This window comes from Leiobunum rupestre, chromosome 1 (assembly GCF_980474605.1).
Source record: "Leiobunum rupestre chromosome 1, qqLeiRupe1.1.hap1, whole genome shotgun sequence".
Taxonomy (NCBI): Eukaryota; Metazoa; Arthropoda; class Arachnida; order Opiliones; family Sclerosomatidae; genus Leiobunum; species Leiobunum rupestre.
The window spans coordinates 13,495,902-13,501,386 of record NC_143384.1 but is presented as its reverse complement, the minus strand read 5'-3'; positions in this window follow the sequence as shown (position 1 = coordinate 13,501,386).

Sequence of the window (5,485 nt, the reverse complement as noted above, 5' to 3'; positions counted from 1 at the left end):
TCGAGCGCTCTACCACAGAACCACCGATAGCTGCTTAGATTCATTGAAATTAAGACAGGCATCGTAAGCATAATAGGTAATAAAGTCTTTTTTTATTAATGAATTTATGAAGGCGTAATCTGGTTTTTTTAAAGGTTAAATCTTGTTTTAGCGCAGTCAGCCGAGATTAGAGGGTTAAAGGGTAGACCCTGTGGGTGGTCCACTTTGTTAGTTTTTTTTGTTAATTATTTACGGGTATTATTAACGACCTATATATAGTTGTGTTAATTCAAAGGAGATAATTTAACGTTAATTGCTTTAAGAGCTGGCGGTTAGTCAAGTGGCTCTCTGTGCTTTGTTGATGGTAAGGTTTTTGCTTCTTGTAAATATATTTGGTGTGGATATTTGGATATCTACGATTTCTAACGCAGTCAATGATTTCTTGGGTGTGCGAGTCATTATATGATATTGGAAATTGGACGGCATTGGTCTTTTTCATGCGGTATGTGTCACAACGTCAACTGGAAGTTGAAATAAAATGAGCGTTAAAGATGCGGCAAGTATTTCGTAAGCGAGAAAAATACAAATACCATCTGTAGATGTTTCTTTCATTAAAATTTGCTTAGTATTATATTCAACTGATAAACATGTACTGTAAAAAGGGTTAAATTCAATTGTGCATTGTTTTAGTGAATCTAACTAGCTGTTGTAACTACTTAATTTATAATATTCTGAATAAATTAAACTCGATTGTTTCGTCTCAATTATTTAAATTAAAATTAAAATTTTATACCGGGCAGGGTTTGAACCGAGAATACGTTTTTCGTAAATAACTCTGAATTGCGGAGATATTTTTGGGGGTCGTATCGAGAAATTAATACCACTAGGGACCATACTTCCGAGGAGAGGTATATTTTGGCTTGCCAACTTGTTTTATTTAAAGTCGATGTCTAAAAAAGTAGAATATCTCATATCAAATATTCAGACTAGCAAGAGCTTATTTAGGATTTCCTTTCAGGGGGGTTGGTAAAAGTGGAAGTCCTGAATGCTTATAGTAACACGTCAATTTCTTAACCTTCTCCCTCCGGTCTACAGCATTTCCCCAAAAATACGCCTTTGCAAACTGGGCGCAAATTCTATCTTTACCACGGACGCCATTCACCCTAGTTACGCCACTGAACATGGGAAGAAAGATCCTACGATTGATGTATTGAATTAACCTAGCTGATTATTTTTCTATTATTAAAACCTTTGTGTGCTCTATTTTTATTAAGGATATATTTCCCCGAAGAAAACCCAACTCACTATTATGGTTGTAATAAAGTGTGGCGTTTTCAATAAATTTAAAGAAATTTTAAACAAATTCCACTCTCAAAGAATCAAATATAGTTTCATTAGATTACCTTGAATATCGAAAATGCTAAAATTGTGTTTCCGAAATTCATTATTTATATTAATATTGGATATAGAAGATCAGTTATGGACAAGTTTGCAGAAGCTTGAGACCTAAGGAGGCGGGTTTTTAAATTTCGCCCTTTCAAACTAATTTACGGACATTATTAATTAACCAAGTAATAATCTTTATAAGAATATGGGAAAAGGTCGTATCAGTCGCTTTAATCTTGAACCGCAAGCTCGCCTACTTTGTACCAGTCCCAAATGTTTGAACATTCACAAAACCCCTTAAACCCAAATGATATTTCATTTTAAAATTGTGAAGCTAGTGAATGTTGAACATCGGTATAGGGTATATACTGGGCTGTTTACTTTTGTTTGTCGGAGGCTTCTTTGGCTTTACGATTCAATGGTTAAAGGAGAACTGTCACCACCCTTAAATTAATTAAAAACCATTTAAATGGATAGAGGACATCCGAAAATTGTTATACAAAAATTTCATGTTAATATTGCCAGTATTTAATTTATTATAAGCAACCAAATTTCGTGTTTTATCCCCTCCCAGGTAGCAAAATAACGTTTGTAAAATGGTCAATATTTGGTTTTTGGTCAAAATAACGTTTAATGGTTATTATCCCACTAATTATAAACGTTTATATTTAGTAAAATATTGACCTCTTTTAGAACTCATGTTTTCATCAAAATAGTTAGGTTGAAAAACCACGTTATTTACATTATATTTATCACATTCAAAAACGTCACTTTTAATGTGGATATTAAGGTTAAAATAACGTTATATTATTTAACTTTTTAAGGATATATCTTTTGACAAACATGAGACGTTGTTATGTTTTTTGCTATCAACTAACTTTTTAATCTAACTAATAATAAAAGTATATATTTAGTTAAATATTAACCACTTCTTAAACATGTTTTAATAAAAATATTCTAATTGAAACCTGTTATAGAAGTGGTTAATATTTAACTAAATATAAACTGTATTTATATGTTTGTTTGTACGCTATAGGAATCTACAGTTTTCAACTTAGGTCGACCAAATTTGGTATACTATCTCATGGTACCCTGACTGTGGTTTTCAACGGTTACGGTCGGCAAAACATCTTTAATTAATTGGATTAATTTAAAAATTAGGTATATCCGCTATACATAAGATACTACACTTTGGTCTTAGCCAAAAGACCGAGTTTCTTCATTCTTTGTCCCTACACACGGAAAACGATTAAAGTATAGTAATGTTTTTTAAAAGCCTTCTTCTATAGACACTAGGCCTTGTGATAAAAGGAAAATTATTGTGTTATCAACGTATAATTGTTTAAATTTGCATAAATCAGTTGGTTATATGGGGTATGGTGCCATGCGTGGAGAGAGTTACGGCACCGTTGTACTTTCATTTTCACTGTGACGGTGTGACCTTGTTTGACACTGCCGCTTTCTATTAAGAAATTGCCTGCACTGTATGGTGAAAGGTATATACTTAAGGGAACAATCTTATGTGCTGTTGTGCTGTATATTCCCCAGAAATATCAGGTACCCTATCTAGTTAATTAATTTAAGAAATGTTCAAAACCGACGTTTAATCGACTTTAGACCAGAGATCGTAAAATCGCTAAGGAGATGTGAAACTTGCTATACCGCTAATGCTAGAGAAACGAACAGGTTTTTTTTCTTTCCCCCCTCCGCGCTCGTAGCGATCCTGGTGTCAAGGGAGATGGCTTTGGTGCGAATTTTAAAGAACCGAATTTTGGTTGAACTTGGTCAAGATTCGTCGAGAAAAATACGCTATTGGAACTAGGTTACTTTAAAAAAAATGGTACTTAATGGGAATTACTCTATAATTGTTTAAGTTATCATCAAACATTAAATAAAAAACATTACTTTATATTTTAATTTAAATAAGAGTAATATTCAAAACCAAATAGTAATTTTTAAAAATTTCCTTTATTCCAAAAAGTTAAAAACTAACAATATTTTGAGCATTTTCCTAGGAACTTATCTAGTTTGAACTTTAAATGGCTTTGCCAATAACATTTATCACAAACTATCACTAAATAGGAACAGTGATTTTAGCTTCCATACTTTATCACAATTATAGCAAAATGGTAAGCTAAGACTTTAAATTTAGAAGCCTATATTTATATCACAATTTAGTTTCTTAAAATGACTTCAAAATAGGAACATTTTTAACTAGTGAAATTTTTAATGACAGTCTAGTATAAAAATAGTAATTTAATACTAGATAACTAAGTACCTTTAATTATTGCTTATTGATTTGCACTATGGCCGACTTTCGTAGCTTTCCTATCTAAACGTTCCTGTTTCTTGTTAGATTGTATTGTATCCGTAATTTTTTTTAAGGCAGCAAATATACTAAACCTTATAAAATATTTTATAACGTAGTCTAGGAGAATAGAGCATTTATCTTCTTTCGGTTGAAACCAACTTAATGAGGTTATTTCTGCGTTTAAATTACGAAATATTCGTTCCTTAATGCTTTTCATATGAAATATTTTTGGAAAGACATTATCAAATTTTATACTGGCGTTGTTGAGGAAATCCATAAATTTTGTGCTGGGTCTAGTACTTTGATCAGCAGTGGCGATGCTGTAAGTTTTAAACGAGATGAAAGTATCTTCGTGCGAGAATGTTGAATGTAAGCGTAACAGCTGGTTTTTGCAGGAATTGCAATTTAAATGGTTTTTATTTTCGAAACATTTCTTTAAAATGTACCCCCCGATGTAGCATAATGAATTCAAGTCATCGTTATTGTTTACATTTAAAACAAATTCTTTTTGGAATGATGATTCTGCTTCATTGAATTCTGATAATACTGAATTACATAATTACTTGTAATCTTCTTTGCTTTCAACAAAAAGGTCGAAAAAACTCCTCCAGCAACACATTGCCGACGACAACTTAAAGGAAAATAAATATTTTCTCCTCCGGCCGCAATCGCGAAACTGGCTCTGCAGTCGCTTGGTACCATCCCCCCTTTTCGGGTGTAGGAAACGAGTTTCACATCTCCTTAGCGATTTTACGATCTCTGCTTAGACCTATAACGTTAATATTAGGTTCATTATGCATCGTTTAATAGTTTTAATAACATTTCATAATGACGTTTAATAGACGTTAATCAAATAACGTTTATACTTGGGTTTCTGTTAGTATTAAAAGACTTAATATCAACCCTTTTATAAACCGTCTATTTTGGTGACATCGTCAACCATTTCATAACGTTTATCTCTCAACATAGTTTCAACGATTCACAAACGGTTTATCAACGAGATTTTGCTACCTGGGCTTCGACTCGAGTATCTTAGAACCACTTGGTTGAACCTACCTGCAGCGCCATCTCGTGAACGAAATATTATTTCCCTGGTTTTATCGTTTTTTGGTCGGAACTGTCGTCTGCTACGACATTCTCATGGGCTTTTTAACCGCGTTATATTCGTAGATTGTAGTTTATCATGATTTTAATATACCTAACACTCCACCCTTTCTCAAATTTTTGCCACTTCAATCTTTTGGCGCTGCACGTAGGTTCAACCGCGATTTCTGAAATTTTTGAAGCCGTTTGATGTAGGTTGCGGAAAAAGTAGCGTAACTTTTTATATACTTTTCCAATAACTATAAAATTTCAGGGACATAATTATTAATATGTTTTCTATCCTTCTGTAAAATGACCTCGTAAATTTTGGTTTTGGTGACAGTTCTCCTATAATAAGAAACACTCGAATAAATGATTTTGCCTTAGGATCGAAATTCGACTGTTTAATGACTTTTAAAACTAAAGCTTTATTGGTATGTGTGTAAAAATGACGATGTCCAGCTTAACCAGAACCAATTAGTTATCGCTAGCAGCAGGTGGAGCCCCACAACAGTTAAATCTTTTAGCTTCCAAACAGCAGGGCTCAATCAACCTTTGAAATAAACTTTAAGGCTTTTCGAGGTAACAGGAGATTTATTTTTCGTTTTTGTATCTCACATGTGATTAAGTTAGAAACAATCGATAACCATTTTTTTTTCCTTTTACTGTTAATGCAAAAACTGCACGAAATAGTGTTTGCCTCTGAACATTACTTTTCTAAACCAT